Source organism: Ictidomys tridecemlineatus, unplaced genomic scaffold (assembly GCF_052094955.1).
Source record: "Ictidomys tridecemlineatus isolate mIctTri1 unplaced genomic scaffold, mIctTri1.hap1 Scaffold_46, whole genome shotgun sequence".
NCBI lineage: Eukaryota > Metazoa > Chordata > Mammalia > Rodentia > Sciuridae > Ictidomys > Ictidomys tridecemlineatus.
The window spans coordinates 2,260,899-2,281,991 of NW_027522984.1; the positions used below are offsets into that span (position 1 = coordinate 2,260,899).

A 21,093-nucleotide genomic window follows, 5' to 3' on the forward strand; every position below is an offset into this window, starting at 1 on the left:
AGCAACACACAAATAAGGAACTAGAAAACACACAAGGCAGGACTGGGTCCTACTGAAAATCTGAAATCAGTCCAACTGACTGGTTTCATCCTTCAAACTGAAATTTCTGCCCCAAACTTCAGGTTTTGACCACCCTACAGTGGTCAAAAGTGCTACCTCACCTTTCATTGCATGAACTGGGAAAATTTAATTATCAAATATAACAGAATGAGAGGTAAGCAGAAGAAAAGGATGCTTAAGTTAATTGCATGAAGACATTTAATATTTGTTTGAAAACCTTGATTGGATTTTGCTTCAAACAGTCTGTGAATAAGGACACAAGTTCTTTCAGAAAACAGCTCCAAAAATAAGAGGTCTGGGGGCTGCAGTTGTAGCTCAGTGATAAAACACAAGTGATAGAACACGTGAGGCACTGGGTTCCTTCCTCATCACCACATAAAAATAAATAAAATAAAGGTATCATCTGTTATGGTTTAGATGTGGTGTCCTCCAAAAGCTCACATGTGAGACAATGCAAGAAGGTTTGGAGGAGAAATGACTGGGATATGGCTTTAACCTAATCAGTGAATGAATCGCTAATGGGATTAACTGAGTGGTAACTGGGGCAGGTGGGTGTGGCTGGAGGAAGGGGTTCAGCAGGAACATGGCTAAGGGGTATATATTTTGCATCTGGACAGTGGAGTCTCTCTCTCTTTGCTTTCTGATCATGATGTGAGCTGCTACCCTCAGTCACACACTCCTGCCAGGATGCTGCCTCCCCTGGAGCTCCAAGGAATGGAGTCGGCCTTCTATGGACTAAGACCTCTAAAACCATGAGCCCTCCAATAAACATTCCTCCTCCACAGTTGGTTCTGGTCACAGAGGTGAAAAAGCTGACTAAAACAGTGCCCATCTACAACTAAAAATGTATCTTAAAACAAAGAGATGTCTGCAGTGGGCAGTAAGAAACACACATGACCACACTTGCAGCTTCAACAAGGTAGGAAGACCTGACACTAGCTATGATTAGAGCAGATGATACCTGCCTCTGAGTGGAGAAAACCTGAGAGTGTCTTCCTGTACTGGTTTCCACACTGATCAAAGAAGATGTCGTAAAATCAGTTCAAGACAAGAACACTCAATGCAACAACTCTCTGGTCTTTCTCCAATGGTGCAGGAAAAGGCCAAAAGAGCACTTTGGGTTCAGGAATTTAGAGTACTAAGAAGCAAACCACAGGCTTCTCTTTGATAAATGTGGAAACTGTACAGAACACACTCTAGCCAGGGTCACTGGAGGTCATTGCTAAAACAGGCCTGAAAGGGCTTGTTCCAAGAACTGAATGAAGGGTTCCTTTCTACAGGACTACTAACTCCTGGCTGGATGTAAGACAAGCCAGGCAGGAACATTCTCATTGAAGTCTTCCTATAAAATCAAAGTTGGAATAAAGAAATACTAATGACTGAATACGGAGAAAGGCTAAGTTATACCCAATAATAAGAGCTACACTTCTGTTTTACTACTGCCAAGCACTGCTCATGGCACTTTACATGTGTTGACTCTTCTAACCCTCACAACAACCCTGTGTCCTTGCTAGCACTATTCTCATTTTGCAGATGCTGAAATGGAAACAGCTAGATTAAGGGATTTATTTGAAGTTGCACCAGTAGAAGGTAAAACAGTCAGGATTCCATCCCATATTCCAGAATCTGAGGTCATTACTCCTGGGACAGAGACAGGGTCTCACAGTGTTGCCCAGGCTGGCCTTGAACTCCTGGGCTCAAGCCATCCTCCTGCCTCAGCCTCCTGAGTAGCTGGAACTGTAGGCATGCACTACTGTGCCAGGCTCCAGAACCTTTTTGTCCACTGTATGCTAATTATCAAGGCAGTCATCTCATATGAAAATGTGTTTGTGTTCCATAAGAATTATCTTTCTTGGGCTGGGGATGTGGCTCAAGCGGTAGCATGCTTGCCTGGCATGCATGCGACCCGGGTTCGATACTCAGCACCACATACAAACAAAGATGTTGTGCTCGCCGAAAACTAAAAAAAATAAATAATTCTCTCTCTCTCTCTCTCTCTCTCTCTCTCTCTCTCTCTCTCTCTCTCTCTCTAAAAAAATAATAATAATAAAGTTGCTTTGTCATCACTAAAAAAGTTTAAAAAAAATTATCTTTCTCTTGAGTTAATAGTGGCTAGTGCAGCCCTTCTTCACCAAAGATGATATTTTAAGCTGCATTTAGTTGTTTGGGACATATTCCTAAGCTATCGCTGCCATCTGCCGGCAATATGTGGTAACAACCTCGTGGAAAGCTGGAAGGAAACATTAAATGAAAACGCGGCACAGGTATAGCTACAACACGATGGCACGTATGACAGTTAGTGCGTGGAAAAGGCTAATGTCCAGGACTGCTTCAGCTTCTAGATAATCTACTCTGAGGCCTCCAAGGAGATTAACTAATTTTAGATATTTCAAACATTATTTGCTCTCTAAATATGAAAAAAAAATCTTAAAACGCGGGGCTGGGGATGTGGCTCAAGCGGTAGTGTGCTCGCCTGGCATGCGTGTGGCCAGGGTTCGATCCTCAGCACCACATACAAACAACGATGTTGTATCTGCCGATAACTAAAAAATAAATATTAAAAAATTCTCTCTCTCCCTCTAAAAAAAAAAAAATCTTAAACACATAAATGGAATTCCTCTCCCAACACTGACCATGCCTTTGACCACATCCTTTGAGCTTCCCCAAAGACTAATCATGAGACAATGGGACTGAATGTGGTATGTGACCTGGGAAGAGACTGGACCAAAGGAATCTGATTGTATCTTATTATTGGCTTTAAAACACACACTAGAGAAATGATCTCCTGATACTCAAGGGTCATATCTAACACTTCTTTTATAGACCCATATAGTACAAAGCACTTACTAAGTGCTTTCTACATAAGGATGACCTTTCGTTCCATAAAGACATTAATTTCTTTATCATCAAGGACACAATTCCTGTTTGTGTTCCTATATCTATTCTATCAGGATTACCATCAAAAAAGTAAGATCATGAAACTCAGACTATGAATTCAAAATTAATTTAGGGCTTTTTGATTCAGAATGTAAGAAAAATTCCATTTCCCCAAACCGATTTCAAATTATTTAATACTATGTGAAAGCAACTGGGAAAACCACAAGTGTCATTTATTTATGATTAAGTCATATGGACAATACCATGATAATTATAAATAGCTGTCAGTTTCACTTTAGTCACATTTTAAACAACAAATCTTTATTAAACTTTATAACACTCTTTCAGAGGTACTCCTGGAGGAAGGGAAACTAGAAAATAGATTATCTTATTTTCCAAATTCATGGCTAGGAAGGAGAATGAATGAATGTGAATAAAACTTTCCCCAAAATTAAAAACAAAACAAAACAGGACGTTCCCGGTCAGTGGTCTAAGTGGATTAGAATTACTTTCCAACAGGCCCAGGTTTCAGCCTCCCTTCTCATGATCACAGCTTCACAGGTTGAACAGAAAAGAGCTCCACACGTGAAGTCCAGTACTAGGCTACGTAAGTGTTTTGATTCTCTCCTTTTTCAATACTCCTTGGTAAGAACCTCTCCTTTAAGAGAATTAGGGGAAAACGTACCAGTGGTGGGATGACTATCTGCTTCCTCAACACCCATAGGCTTACCTGCCCTGGTGCTCAGGAGAAAAACAAAGATGGGCTGCTGTCCAAAGTTCTTGATGGCCAGGTGTCTCTCTTCGCCTCTCACAGAACCGTCCACACGCTCATAGCTGTAGCCTTTACGTAGAGAAGACAACAACCACACACAGGTCCTTACTCTTTGTAAGGACTCTTAGGAAATAAAATAATCGAGTCATTCCTAAGCCAATGCCTATTTGTCCTTTCCACACCCAAGCCTGCCCTACTTTCAATAAAGCCCAAAGGAAAGATCTCAATTGTTTTATAACTTGATCTTGTTTCTTATTTTATGTGGTACTGAGGATTCAAACCATTGTCTCTCACGTGCCAGGTAAGGGATCTACCACTGAGCCACAACCCCAGTCTGAAAGATCTAAATTTAGGGGAACAATTCATCACTTCAGTCAAGAGCTTTGTAATGTTGTGAACAACCAAAAAAAAAATTCATCACTTAATCCCTCTCGCCTTGCATAAAAGTCAACTCAAAATGAATGAAGGACCTAGAAATTAAACCAGAGACTCTGTGTCTAATAGAAGAAAAAGAAGGCCTAATCTTCATCGTGTGGTATTAAGGCCCAACTTCCTTAATAAGATTCCTATAGCACAATAATTAAAATCAGGAATCAATAAATTGGATTGAATCAAACTAAAATTTTTCTTCTTAGCAAAAGAAACAATCTGTGAGGTGAACAGAGAACCTACATACTGAGAGCAAATTTTTACCCCCTCACACATCAGATAGAGCACTAATCTCGGGGGTATATAAAGAACTCAAAAAGCATAAAAAAAAACCCAATCAACAAATGGACCAAGGACCTGAAAAGACACTTCTAGAAGAGGATATAGAGTCAATCAACAAATATTTGAAAAATTATCATCTCTAGCAATTAGAGAAATGCAAATCAAAACTACTCTTAGATATCATCTCACTCCAGTCCGAATGGTAGCTATTATGAAGACAAACAACAACAGTGTTGGTGAGGATGTAGGGGAAAAGGGCACACTCATACATTACTGGTGGGACTAAAAATTGGTGCAGCCTATTGGAAAGCAGTATGGAGATACCTTGGAAATCTGGGAATGGAGCCAGCATTTGACCCAGCTATCCCTCTTCTCGGTGTATACTCAAAGGACTTAAAAACAGCATCCTACAATGACACAGCCACAACAATGTTTATAGCAGCACAATTCACAATAGCTGAACTATGGAGCCAATCTAGATGCTCTTCAGTGGATAAATGGATAAAAGAAATGTGTCATGTATACACAATGAAATTTTACTGTTCAATAAAAGAGAATAAAATCATGGCATTTTCAGGTAAATGGATGGCGTTGGAGAACATAATGCTAAGTGAAGTTAGCAAATCCCAAAACAACAGATGCTGAATGTTCTCTCTGATATAAGAAGGCTAACTGATAGAGGGGTAGGGATGGGAAACATGGGAGGAATAGATGAAATCTATATAGGGCAGAGGGGTGGGAGGAAAAAGAAGGGTCAGGGGACTAGCAAGGATGTTGGAATGTGATAGACATCATTATCCAAAGTAAATATATGAAGACACGAATTGGTGTCAACATACTTTATATACAACCAGAGATATGAAAATATGTGCTGTATATGTGTCATAAGAATTGTAATGTATTCTGCTGTCATTTATTTTTTTAAATCAATTTAAAAAAGACTGGCAAAAAAGAAAAAGAAAATGCAAAAAATAAAAAAGAAAGAAAAAAGAAATGAGAGAGTATATGCTAAAAACTAAAACCAAAACTAACAATAAAACCCCAGAATGCTTCCAGTAATCATACTGTGGAAGTATTGCAATTTTGACTGATATGTATTATGGGACAAAAGAAATGAGCATTTATGAGACATGAAAATTAAATTATTCCCTCTATGCTTCCAAACCAGAGTTATCAATATGGAAGAAACAGTATTCAAAAAAATAAAGATGATAAATAGAAGCTCTACTCTCAATTAAGTATCAATATACACATGGAAGTATAAAGTTCATAAGCATGTATGTATATACACACATAAAATATACACACATATAAAGACACGATAAACATGTAAAATATATACATATATACATACATATAAAGATACATAATAAGTAAATACTTATATATACACACATATTAAAGTATATCCTCAAATCCTCCCATCCCCCTCCTGTCTCTCCCAGGTCCAGTGGAACTGAGGGGTCCCTGAGTGCTGACAGAAGGATGCAGTAGTCACTGTGAGCCAGCATGCCTGGTGCAGTCAGCCAATGACTGCACCTCCTAGCAAACCTGGTGAGTGGTGCTGGTAGGTGGGTGAGAGGCCATAGGTCAGATTGGCACTCCCCCCTGTAGACCCATGCTCCACTTCCAGTGGCTGAGAAAGTGAGTGTTGCATTTGTTAAAAATAATGTGTCTCTGGGCATTGATCCCTAGATCCTCCCTCACACCATGGCAGGTGAACTGGTGCTTGTCTTGTATCTTCCTCTGATGTAGCTGGGACAGGAAGCTCCTTGCTTGCCTGCACAGGGTGAGTCAGAGTGCTGTCCGTCCACCCGTCTGTGACATGGGCAGATTTCTGGAGAGTGACCAGGATGCAATATTTCTATTTGTGTATTTATATAATCTAATATAGAAGAGTATTTTAAAGCCACAATTAAATATCAAACTTTTTTCACTAAAATATATTTCTTCTTATACACATCAAATTTTGTCTCTTGTTATTATCCCATAGATTTCTTGTGTGCTAGATAAGCATTATGAACTTTCGTAGATTATTTTCACTTATATATCTTTTGCTAGTATACACAAACAATCCATGGTAAGGTTCTATTTACATTGAAGCTAATTATATCTGATCAATATATTAGTTTTCTTTGGGGATGCACTCAAGTAATTTTAAATGATATAGAAAATTAAACTCACACTGCCCTTAACATAACACTTTCTCTTCTGGTATTTAGTAAAAATGGATCACAAAACTAAGCAACTTGAAGGTTGAAGCGGGAACTGCTTTATTGAGGAGAAACTCAAGAGGGAACTGAGCAGGAACTCAAGGTATCGGGTACTCAAGGTAGCAGGCACCACTTTATTGCGGAACAGCAGAGGTATATATACCTAACTGATTACACACAGCTTGACTCAATTAGCATTATCTAGATACAGCAGTCAGCCAATAAAGAATCCTTATCATCTTAATGGCTCCGTGGCATTGACTCACAAACCACTCCTCCTGGCAAACTGCCAGATGCCATCTTTACTTGATTTGTGGTCCCCAACATTTTAGAAGTTGTGAGAAAGCAATTTAGATGTTCCTGATGATGTCTAAGAGGCCTGGGTGCCTAGAATCAATCTAAAATCTAAAACTAATTCAAGGATATTGAATAGGAACACTGTGTCCCCTACCATTTTTGTATTTGTCTTTGCTTGTTGATCTGCAATCACTCTTAAGACATTAATTATTTATTATACTGTTCCATTTAAAGAGTCAGAGAATGAAGACATAAATCTCCAAAGACCAAAGTGATGTTCCTGAACAGGAAGTTTCTCTATGTGTCCTGTATCCATGACTACTTTTTAATTTTTCATTATATTTCAACTATAATTGGAAAAACTCTCATATTACTTTCAGGTCTATATTCATGTAAGTTTTGACTTATATCTTTAATGTCCCAACTTCAAGAGATAAGTCAAAACTAATAAAAATAATTTATTATTTACCAAAGACATATTTAGCCTAAACTTCTATGATAAATATGTCTTTGTTAAATAATAAATTAAAACACCTCATGATGTATAAAGCCATAAATAACTTTCCACATCATTTATTATTTACTACCAGCAAGACATCTGTTAAGAGTTTACACACATTATCTAATTTAACCCCTATGGTTCCTAATAGGCTCCATTTAAAGATGCTCAAAGATCACTGACTTTTCCAAGTTTTGAAATATTAATGGAGAAAATGGGCATTTTAACCCAGTTCTTCTCAGGCTGAAAATCAAGTATATTATTGTTTAAAATATTAAATACAAAATCATAACTGTGTGAAAAATTTAATGGCCAATTTTTAATTTTACATTGAACTGGCTTTATGTAGAAAAGGCTAATGTAAGAAAAGGTAATGAGAGATTTGACTGCAAAATTATTTTAAATGATTTCACAAAAAAAGAATCCATAAATTGCAGATAAAATTAGTATTATATCTATCAACTAGTAAAAATTTACATGAAAAAGTGATATTATCAATTGAAAAAAAAATAATGCTTGTACAATTAGGAAGAGACAGGGCACATACCTTACTAAATAAGAAATACAGAAGCAGCATTAACTTATAAAAAATGCTGAAATACATAATAACTAATATGTAAAAATTTTTAAGGTGAAAAATCATTTTAGAATTTGGAGATGGGCAATATTTTTTTAAAAAAATCTAAAAATATTTGTAAAAGAAAAAATTGCTTTGAAGGAAAGAAAAGAGAATTCCAGGTTTTAGATATGTTGAAAGGGAGAGAGAAAAAAAGGAAAAAGGAAGAGTAACCAATATGAAAATCACTCAAATCAGTCAATGTAATGAAAAACCAAAAAAAAAAAAAAAAACAAATAAAAAACACCAATGCGCAACAGAATGATCAAATTTACTGGATTTAAAGTCCACTACTTATGGTGAAAAAAGATAAATTTATTACCACCATATATTACAAAGGTAATATATTACCTTAGATTAGAAAAATTAAGAATAGTGTTACTGTATTAGATAATTAACAACTTATGCAAATGCCTGGAATTTTATTGAGTTTGAAGCTGAGAATTAAACCAAGTGTCACAAAGATTTATAGATTATCTCTTAGTGATAACATTTTTTAAAATTTTTTGCCTACTAAGAGTTGTTTCAGAGTAATGTCTTTATTGTTTCCACAATTAAATAGCTGAAAACAACTGTGTTGTAAAAGATGGAGGACAATGGGAAAAGTTTAAGCTGCATTTGGACTAATCAAAGAGCAAATTAATGTATTTTCTGATTTTAAAATATACTAAAAAATATGAACACCTTTTAGCTCATGAATATCCTTCCAAAATATAACAAGTATTATATATATACACATATATACGTATATATATATGTGTGTATATATATATATATATATATATATATATATATAAACTATTTATATATGAAGATTACTGTGACATTGTTTATAGCATCTGAAAATTGGGTGTAGATTCTACAAGTCTATATAAAGGAATGGATTTAATTTTAGCATATCCATTATGTGAAAAAAAATTATTAACTTAAAATTATTATGCCAATTTATTTACTCTAATAATAGGTAAAAAAGGTAATAAAGTTGAAATAAACATGTTTGATTCTGGTTTTAAAAAATGCTAATTCAGTAGTAATGATTCATAAGATTATATAGAAAATATTAGCCATAATCAAGAGGATAATTCTTTTTTATTTTACACTGAACTTTATGAACATAAAAAATTGACATCCTATTCCTAAAGTATTGTTAGATGTTTGACAATAGGTAGAAATAACACAAAATTAGAGAATGAGTACTAATGCTAAAATTTAAGCTACAATTTTATTCCCACCTATGTGAATAATGAAACACATTACTTTTAAGTGTTCCTCATTCTTTGGTCATTTGAAAATGTAAGGCTGTATATGAATATACTTTGAACATGAAATAATATTTATAAAATTACTTTTTTTCAGAATAAAGTTTTAGAACCCCTAAATTTTCTTATGCTTCATAAAAGCACTATTGTTGTTCTTACCAGGCCAATAATAATAACACTAATAATAAAAAAAATTTTTCAAGGCTGAGATTTCCCTTTCATGCTCAGAAGATAAACAGACAATTGGCACCAAATTATAGATTTGGGACAAACAAAACCTTGAATCTGTCAGTACAAGTAGAGAAAGTGAAGCTCAAGTGCTGCAAAAGGATTTGATACTACAACAGTTTGTTTCTTTGTTTTGGTACCAGTGATTGAACTCAGAGGCCCTGGACTACTGAGCCACATCCCAGCTCTATTTTGCATTTTTTAGATATTTTTTTAGTTGTTGATGGACCTTTATTTATTATTTATTTATATGTGGTTCTGAGAACAAAACACAGTGCCTCACACATGCTAGGCAAACACTATATTATGAGCTACAACCCCAGCCCTCATATTTTGTATTCTTATTTAGAGATGGTCTCACTGAGTTGCCTAGCGCCTTGCTGTTGCTGAGGCTGGGTTTGAACTCATGAGCCTCTAAGCCACTGGGATTACAGTTGTGCACCACCGTGCCTGGTTGATAGCACAACAATTTATTAAAGCAGAAGCATCTTCTGTGAATTTATTGGACAGCTTCTGCTAACACCCTTTCAAGTGCAATCATGGGTTTCTTTCATTCTAACTGATGACTGATTCCTTTCTCTTCTTCTGTCCAGATAACTTTAAGCTCCTTATCTTTATTGAATCTAACTTAGAAAACAAATGTGTTGTATTCTAATATCAAATATGAAACACATTTTTGTAATAGAACATTGTTGTCTTTGATTTTCCATATTATATCCCTAAAATCATAGACACTTCGAAAAGACATTACATTGTGTTTTATGAACATTCCAAATAATAAGTAGCTAAGATAAATATTTTCTGAACTCTGAATGTTAAAATCTGGTACTTCTTTATATTCTCATATTCTAAAATAGCTACTATTACTTCTTTGTATTTTCATATTCTAAAATAGCTAATATGATGGGCATAGGTGTTCAAACTGGAGAGATTGAATAGGGGTTGAAAATTGTTCGCCTTGGTTTCTTCTACTTTAATTATCATTTTTAGTTGAGTTCCCCTTAATTTTATGTTGGAATACTATAATAATATCCTGACTCTCCTGTGTGTGTGTTTGTGTGTGTGTGTGTGTGTTTCAATTTACTCTTTAAGCTCATATGTCTGATATCAGCACCTCCTTATATAAGCACCGTAACTGTTCCCAGTAAAAAGCAAAAGCAGACACACTTAAAATTTTGCATCTACAATTTACCCCTTTCCCTCAAATGTTACTTTCAATACATCATCATTTTGTTGTTAACAAGTTAAATATTCTCCAATTCTCCTTCTTCTATCCTCTTTGTTATTACCACAAATCAGTGTTCTGGGGTGGGAGACTCCCCTGAGAACATCTGAAAATGCCTAAAGATATTGAGATGTTGTTATACTGGAGGTGAGGGAAATATTACTGACATCTAGTGAGTAGAGCTTGGTTACTGATAAACTACTACATTTTTACAGCAAAACCTCCAACAGCACAGAATTCTGCAATGCAGAACCATCATAATGCTGAGGTCCAGAAACTGCCTGAGATCAAGACATCATTAACTGGTAAGTAGATACCTGAAACAACAGAATGAATGAATGATCTCTCTCTGTTGCTCTGGCTCCCATCCAAGACAAATTTCCACACTATAGCAGAGCCAGTCTGTCCAAAATGTAAAAAGAGCCTGTATTTTATACTTGAAACTTCAATTACTTAGTACAAGGGATGGAAGGCATTATAAAATTCTTCATAAATTATTTCCTCATTAACTCTTTAGTTTCTTCTCACCTCCCTTTTTCTTTCTATACCAAACTTCAGCGCTACTGCAGAGTTTTCTATTATTTAAACGTTCATCTTCTATCTCTGTTGTCTGATTTCTGACATTTTGATATGCTGAAGCTTCTGCATGATTGCTATGACACTCAATTGATAGGACTTGTTCCCTTTGGGCATAGGTCCCGCTCTGAGGAAAAAATAGAATATAATCAGGAAAATGCAAATAACCACTGCATCACTGTAAATTCTGAGAGAGCTTATTAGACTATTTTGGAAAATTAATTTAGTACATTTTATAATTGAGTTGGATTCCAAAAAACAAACACCCACCTCAGTTTGTTATTTTTGCCATTTTAACACACAATAAAATACTTCTGAGACAAAGTTTTTCTCCTGATTTGTTTTGGCACTGGAACCTGGAGTCATCCCCTAGGACAGAGTGGTTAAGGAAGATGGACTTCCCTTCATTTTCAGATGCCCCAGTTGTGTGAGCATTAAATATTATTCCATCTACTTAATAGCCAGGAAGTCACAAAATAATTGAGAAAAAAATAGCAGGTTTTGAGACAGTGAGGAATTTTTCCTGCTTATACTTTAAGAAAGGCAAATCAATATGAACAAAATTTCTAGTGATATTAATTGGCTTAGGTAAGGTAGGGGATAGCCATTTGAAAAAGTCACTGACATATCAAATGTTACCTTTTGGAATTTTAAGCAATTTTATAACAAAGGAAACTGATTTTGCCAATCTGAGAGATAGTGGAGACTTTTTCTCTTTGAATAAAATCATCCTACTGACTTACACAGATAGATCTCAAATTTTTGTATCATGCTGCTTGATTTTGCAAATCAAAAATTGATTTGTCCAATTTCCCTTAGATTTTTTTAAGTTCTCCTGTGTAATATTTTGGAGTAGTTTCTTGGCCTGATGGGCCCAATTTACCCTTTGTGACACAGTGAAAAAAAGGATACTGGTAATAGACATCAATAAGTTCCATTACAATTTTTAAAGAATTAGCATTTACATATTTAGCTTTCAAAAAATAAAAATCAAACAAATGTTATTCCTCATAAAAGACTTGTGACACAAAATATTTAATTTTTATATTTTGCTGTTTCCTTCACTTATCCACAATAACATACTCTTTTTTAGAGTGGAAGAGATAAAAGCTTTTGTATTGATGACATATTAAAGAGAGAAAGTGAAATGAGCTTAAGTTTGATTTAAAAAATGTGTTTTTCAGAATATGTGTAAGTTCAATTTTTATAAGCATTAAAACCAAGCATTTCTAAGTGATCAAACTTAACTCTTCTTTTAAATTTATTCCATAGGTAATAGCAGGCAATTAAAAACTACTCCCCACCTCCACAGAAGCATTATTTTACACTTGAGAAACTCAAGTACCTTTGTTTCATTATCTATTAGAGGATAGAGAAATAGTAGGTCTGACAAAAATAGATGTATATATAATATATATGTATAATAGATGGGCGTATTTAAGTATGTAAATTGTATCTCTGCCTATCTTAAAAAATGCTAATTAAAAAAGTGAATGCCATTCTAATTTTATTCTGTTTAAGAGGTAATTTATTCAAGAATATTCAGAAATCATCTATCTAATGGAAGGTTAGATTTTATTAGCATAATCCAAAAGTAGCATTTATTACTGGGGAAAGTAAGTGATGTGGGGCTTTCATTTGGGCTTTAAAGTTTATGTCCACCTGCACTGTAGAATTATTGTAAGAAGTTCCTTGTCACAAAATATAGAATTAATATTATAGCTCTGAATATTGGATATAATACACAGTAACTAGAAACTTTAGATATATTTTATATTTAGATTATTCTTTCATTCTTCCTTTATATACTAGATGTTGATGATATAAAAAATGATACAATATAATACCAATCCTGAAAGAATTTGCATCATAATGGAGAAGATATCTATTTGTAAAAACTGAGACCAAGCACACTTAATGTTATGATTAAAGCTTTTGAAAAAGTATATGAAAATTAGATTAATGAGCTCTCACTTCTATTAGGATGGGAAAGTAATGATGGTGCAGCAGAAATTCTTTGGGGCATGAAAAAAAGAGAATTCAATGTGGAACTTAAAGAGCGAGAGGCAATGGAGGATATGTTGGCAAATGTTAAGCATAAATAGAGACAGAGAAGCAATAAAGATCAGAAGAGGTAGGAATTGTGTGAAGCGAAGGAATTATGTGAACAAGTATTAGTGGGGCTGAGTTTGTTCCTACAGGGAATTTGGAAGACTATTTGTGATCATGCTTGGAAGAGCTGGGGGACATATGAATAAATATTGAGTTTATTACATAAATAATAGAATATTTTCTTACTTTTGTGGGTATGGCATGGTTAAATGTTTATTTTAGAAACTAATGCTTGTGAGAGGGGAGAATGGCACACTTGAGAGAGGCTCATGACAGGAAGAGCAACTAGGGGCAGGTCACTGTTCTCTAGGCTAGAGATAAGAGAAAGGAGGGTTGTAAGCACTGGCAATAATGACAAAATGAGAACTCATTCAGAAAGCAGAATAAACAAAACATAATAGTAAGGATTTGATTTTTATTTGGTTTGTTGTAGCTAAAATCACAAAATTTAGAGATTTAAAATTGCCTATAGTTATGTCTCAATTATGGTAAAAACTGTTTTAAAATAATTGAATACTTGGTGTGTCACAGCAACTCATGTGGTGGGAACAGCAGCAGTGGCCAGGCAGCACAGTTTCAGAAGGTTCCCGAGAGCCACTGCCTGCAGCACCTGCATGAGCCTTGTGCTCTCAGCCAGGAAGCTCCAAAGGAAGGTCAGCTCTGAAGAATGTGAGGCTAAGAAGAAGCCCAAGAGGAGGTCTTCCAGGCTGTCTTCTCTGACTGCTGCTGCCAAGGCAGATGCCAAAACCAGAAAGGTTTTCTTTCATAGTCAACAAATGGAAATAGTGATGTGAATGAATAACTGTGATATGAGGTAATAAATGCAGTTTTGAAAATGTTTCCAAAATAGAACTGATGGGAAGCAGCAAGTCATCAAGGAGACTGTATAAAGTGTATGTTCACAAAAGGGAGATTTTTATAAGGATCCCAAAGAGGAGTTGGATATTTCCAGATGGAGCAGAGTGAGACTGAGAGGTCTGTGAAAAGAAAATAGGATTTCAGGAGGTGCATCATCATCTGCCTAACTACAAATATATTAGACAGTTAAGGGAACTGAAAGACTTTAATTTGATTGAAATGCACAATATAATTCTATAACAAAGGGAAAATAGGCAAAAGAGAAATTAGAGAGTACATTGCTTGGTCCTTTAATAAGTAAAGACAAGAATAACATAGGGACATTTACATTTTAGAATAATCTCATTGGCTTTATTGCTGACGATGGGATAACAGATGTAAGACCTATGAATGAGGGGCTCAGAGTAGAGTTTACTATATTTTAGCAGAGAGATGATACAAATTTTACTGTCATTTTCAGTTACCAGACGATGTTATTTACAGTCAACAAAATATGATTACATAGAGAAGTAAATTGAGAAGTAAAGTTGATATATGTTTGATTTGATATATTTTGACCTGGAATTTATATATTTTAAAAAACCTTTTATAATTTACACTAAGTGTTTGCTGTGCCTCTATAGATGAAATATTTGAAGGATTTACTGAGTCTGACAATTTTAGTGTTTTAGCCTCCTTATTCATTAATATAAAATGTTACATTTTAAGTAAGGGAAGTATTTTTTGTTTGAATTACTGCTGTCTAAAAAAGATATTTAAATGATTATATCAAACAAGAATTTATTATATCTGTTTTTATTATTTAATTTTCCTTTTAATGTGTTATGGAAAACAAAAGTTTAATAATGGAAAATTACATTTATTTTACATAATTTTGGAATAATTTTTAGCTAAGTTATCTAAGGCAAAAAATAAAAAGTAAAAGTTTTAGAAAGCCTGATATGTGGTAGGAGGTGGGAGAACTAGAGGTGTGCAGAAATTGTGGTTAGACACTGATCCTTCCCATCTCTTCCAGATGCTTCCCTTATTCTTACCATTTCTCCAAATTTGATATTGATAATCTCTTCTCACATTTTTCCGAAGAGGCAATTACATTACTTTCTATGATTGCAGAAAGTTATGATTACATTATATTAGATTTTGACACTAAATCATACACTGGTGAGAAGGCCATACTCTTCATTTGGTTTTTATTTTCATCACTAAGACAATACAAACGTGACTCCCATTCTGTAGTCACAAGTTACTTCAATATTCTTAGTAAAACATAACAGAAACATATATAAGTTTTATTTCATTAAGATCTCCTGAAGGGAGACAATTCTTTGTTGTATACTAGAGCTTTTTTCCCCAAGTTTTGAAAAGCAAAATGTCTCCAGGTATTGTCAACTATCTCCTAGGCTATGAATATGGGGGAAGAGGCAAAAACTTCCGTGATCCAGATGCAAAAGAAACATTAAATGTTTAAAGATATTTCATCTTTTAAATTCTAATGAAATGCCCAAACAGAATTCTTTTTTTTAATTTAACTTTTAGTTGTAGTTGGACACATACCTTTATTTTAGTTATTTATTTTTATGTGGTGCTTAGGATTGAACGCAGGATTAGGATTGAACTATCTAAGTAAACACTGTATCACTGAGCCACAAGCCCAGCCCCTCCTAAATATAATTACTGTCTAAAGAAATATGGAAAGAAAAAAATCATCACTTTATATGCCTGTAGATATAATAGATCTACAAGTGGTTTTGTTATATCATATTTGTAGAAAAGAGGAGAATGAAAGATAAAGTTTTCCCATTCAGTTTTCTCAATCTGAATGCTCTTGTACTCTAAGCAAGACTTGTTGATTTTCCTCATAATTAAACATAATCTACCTTCTGTTACAGCAACACATTCAAGGAGAGAAGAAGGTACCAATCATTTACTTGCAGAAAGAAAATTAACAATTTGCTTCATGTTGCTATGAAGTAACCATTTAGGTTTTTAAAAAGTACACAAGGTTTTCACCCACTTTCTCCTTACATTATCATCACTGAACATAATAGACAGCTAATAAAAATGTGACCTTATATGGGGGAGATATTATTTTCAATCAATCACTCCTTTGGATAAATGTTTTGAGTCATTCAATGGTAACTGAGTCCTTCTGCTCCACTGGCATATATGGGAGACACAATTAGAATTACTGTAATTATCAACTACTTCCTATAAGCAAATAGAAATGATAGCTAAATAATCTTTAAGTGAATAATATTAAATATCACAATTATGAAAAAAGTAAAGAATATGAGTTATTTAATATTTTTTTTCGAATTCCAACTCACTGTTTTGCCTGGAATTACACTACATTATGTTGAAGTAATTGGTAAACTATACTATTATGAGTGTAAATTTTACAAATATTGAAATTACTGCATTCTGAATAAAATCACAAACTCTTAAAATGGGATAATTAAAGAGGGGAAAATAGTAACTAATACAACTATCTAAAAAAATTTATTATATTTTACTGGGCAGTCATAGTCATAGTAATCTTATAAATATTTTTTAAAACATTTTTTGTAGTTGTAGATGGACAGAATGCATATATTTTATGTTTTTTTATATGGTGCTCAGGATCAAACCCAGTGCCTCACACATGTTAGGCAAGCATTCTGCCAGTAGCTTCAGCCCCAATCCCAAGGCATTCTTTTTAAGTATCATTAAGTTTACACGTATTTTTTTGGAAGGGATTGAGTATTTGTTCATCTATGATCAACACTTTTAGGCTAATTTTCTGTTTTAACTCAAGTTTTTAAAAAACCTGCTTTTATTCACATTAAAAACAAACTGCTTGATATGTACTCAATAATTAGATGATGAATTAAGATGTAATTATTCCAATAAGTAGGATGTGGATGCACTGGAGCAAACACCAGCAAGAGTGAGGACATGCTGCTAAACTGTCTCACCTACTTTTATCATGCTATATCCACTTTAGGAATCCAATTTATGTGGTAAACAAAACTTTCAACAAATTCATTTCATCCTCACAACAATTATACAATGGGGAGATCAACTTAATCTTCATTTTACAACTTGGAAAACTGAAGAACAAAAATATCCCATAACTTATATAAAGTGGCATGCCAATAGTGGCACAGCATGGATCTGAACAGTCTTGCTTCAGTAGCAGGATTTTTCCAACCTCAATAGACACACAATTCAGTTAGCAATCTTATTAAATTCAGATTCAAACTCAGTACTTCTGGTTAGGGGAAAACAACATTCTGATTTTTAACAATCACACCTGTGATACAGATGTTGCTAGTCTGAAGATCACCCTTTAATTAGCAAAGTTCTAATCTACACTGGACAATAGAGATATGGCAACCATCAGAAACAAAGTTTATCCTCAGAAAATTATTCTTATGTGCAAATTGCCAACTTCTTATTTAGAACTTATGCTACTTCTTTTTCTTTCTTTTAAAAACAAAAGTTAAGGGCTGGGGATGTGGCTCAAGTGGTAGTGCGCTCGCCTGGCATGCGAGCAGCCTAGGTTCGATCCTCAGCACCACATACAAAGGTGTTGTGTCCGCCGATAACTAAAAAATAAATATTAAAAAATTCTCTCTCTCTTTCTCTCTCTCTCTCTCTCTCTCTCTTTTTAAAAAAAGGGAAGTTAACAAAATTTGCAAGTATTATAATATTTACAAGTATTATAGTAGCTAATTTCAGGTTTTGATAGTCAACATATGATTAATATAAACTTGAAACTGTAATATCTACCCCCCATAAGGCCTTCTCTTCATCCAAAAACGATTTACAATTACTCTTAAATATCTTCTTTAACATAGATTCAGTCCAAACCCATTAATATTTAGGAGTACATGTTTGTACCCTCTATACAGGAAAAGAAATTCAAGGTTAACTTAGAAATCCAGCACCTTTCCAAACTTTTGCTGTTTACACAAGTGCTGACTCTAAGTGGAAAAGGAAGCACATCTTTGATAAATAGAACGTAAATGTCAACACATTACTAAACAACTCTCGTCCATAACTTTCTGTAAAACAAAGGGATGTTCATAATAATTTCCCTTCATGCTCACTGGTGAATTGATTTTTATACCGTAATCTAAAATATAGAATGTAAAAAGTATAAAAGTAAACCAAAAAACATATATTATTTCCCTGTGTTTAAAATGCATTGGCCCACAGGCCTTCAATACTTAAAACCTAAAATACCATCAAATCATTAGAAATTAAATCTTTATCAACCTTTTTTACTAAAAGAAAAAGAAGTATTCCTATTGACATATAATCAAACACTTTTAAAGTCATGCATTTAATTTGACAATGATATCTTCCAAAGGCCGTCCTGGATGTGTATATTAGACCTAATTATGTAACTAAAGAATAACTTATTAATTAAAACAAAAGATGGGATTTAAGACAAATCTCCCTAGTACAAGTAATTCTGGTTTTCCTATATCTCATTCAACATTTTCCTGAATGTACCCAGATACACTTAACATTTCTTCCCTGAGGGATAATTAACTGCCACATACTTTGACAAGTTTACTACACACACACACACACACACACACACACACACACACACCTTACCAAAAGCCATAATTAAATAATTGCACCTGGAAGTAGCAAGCATAAGGTTTCAAAGGTCTCATGCAATATTAACACACAAATTCTAAATATACTTATGATTGTGGAATCCCATTTTTAATTACAACATAAATTAACAAATCTAAATAATACAATTACCATAAAGCTAAAATTCTCATTTATGCAGCTATGAGTTAAAAGAAATATAATACCACAATCTATTGCATTTTCTGGCATGAAAGCAAAAACACAATACAAATGTAGGCTTTTCTATCAAAATTACAAGAACTAACCTTCTACCCAGAAAAATCCAAAGACACACAAAAGCATCTGCATTATTTTACATATGAGGTGTATGGAAAAAAGTCTCTCCCCAAAGTAGTAAGAAACAACTTCTAATTTCCTAAGAAACTTGTATTTTACATTTGTTTTTTTCCTGAATCACTTACACAGCCACAAAGAAACTCAGATATTAAAGAACTAGAGAAGTTAAAAGATGTCCTTTTCAATAGCCAACAGTCACCAAAGACTGTGACAAAAGAAAATAGATATAAGTATTCCATGTTACTGTGCACAAGCAAGCCCAAAGTTTTACTGCTTCACTAGTTAAATCACTAATATTAAGCATTATTTCATGAACCTAAATGAAATCTGGTATATAAAGAGAAAAAAAATATGTGATAAGTGAAACTTACTTTCTATTTCACAGAAATATTATTATTATTTTAGATTATTTTACTTCATCTAAAATAATCCTGTGACCTTGTGGAAACAGTCCTGGGTTAAACACTTAAAGTACATTCCTTTACCAAATGTACCAGTACATTACTGCTCTGAAAGTATTCAATATGTCTACTATGTTCTCTAGATATAAATTCATACACTGGTTTAAGCCATTTGCAGAAAATCAACAGAAATTATGAGAATATATTCTGAAAGTTAAGTGATTCTTCCACAGCGCAAATTTAACTTGACCTCCTAAATGGTACAGATTTGACACACCACTTAGAAGGCTAAAAGAAATACTGATTTACTTCTTCTCTAAAGCAATACTGTTCAACAAAATTATAATACAAGTTACACACATAATTTTGGATTTTCTAATAACTATGCTAAAATGATAAAAATACAATTTTTAAAACACTTACTAAACATGCCAAATATTATTTCAAGATGTAATAAATATCTTTAAAATATTTATTCTTTTACAAATATTTTAAAGATATTTATTACAAAATTAAGTTTTCAAAATCCAGTATGCATTTCACACTTACAGCATATCACATTTTCAACTAACCACAACAACCTGGTCCATAGTCAGAATGTGGCTAGTAGCTACACTATTGAGCAGTATACTTTTTAAGTAATATTTTGAGATCTGACATACCACTCTGTTTATAATTAGTTCACATTCCTGTCTCCTTTTTAAACTGAAATGACTGTGACTACAAATATAAGCAAAACTGTTAATTCACTGGATAAATCAGGATCAGATCCCCCTTATCTGGGAATCTGGTTAACACACATAATAAGTAGCAAATGGATTTTTCTTTATTATGTCTCAAGTAGACTTCAGAGATGGTGCTGATCAACATGAGCAAACACAATTTGTAGCAAAAACACAGGTTAAACACCAAAATATTTTTATATCAAATCATAACACTGCCTTAATTCTAGCATCCCTTCCCGTCTCATTCTTGAGCACATACTTCTATGCAATTTATTTATAATATTGCTCTCTAAATTTGATAAATTTTGTCAACCATACAGTCATCATTCAAAAATGAACAGAACACTATATAAGACACAAATGAAAAAAAGTCAACCAGCTACTTTTAATACAATTTGTCAACCAATCTTAAATTCTGAGTTTCACTGAATTTGATTCTTCTCACAATTCCAATTAATTTACTGCTAAGAATTTTCCCAAGTCATTAGGATATTTGTTTAAAATGTAAATAATTCCAACAATGTGTTTTCTAGAAAATAACAACTACAACCATAGCTTAGCACATAAAATTTGTCCTTTAGGCAAGTTACTGAATAAATCAAACAAAAACAACTATACTCCTGTTTAATGCTTTTACATTTTGTAACACCATATTCAACAATTTATAAATTTGGAAAATCAGTTCAGATTGCACACAAGCACTAACTTTAAAACTTAAAATCTTACAGGTTTCTA

General features: G+C 33.7%; 1 protein-coding gene across 6 annotated transcripts in view; it reads right to left on the reverse strand.

Annotated features, from left to right (window-relative positions):
* LOC144373681 (uncharacterized) overlaps nt 1-21,093 on the reverse strand; it is a 93,092-nt gene that overhangs the window by 66,692 nt on the left and 5,307 nt on the right. The gene's annotated exons all lie outside the window — the stretch shown is intronic.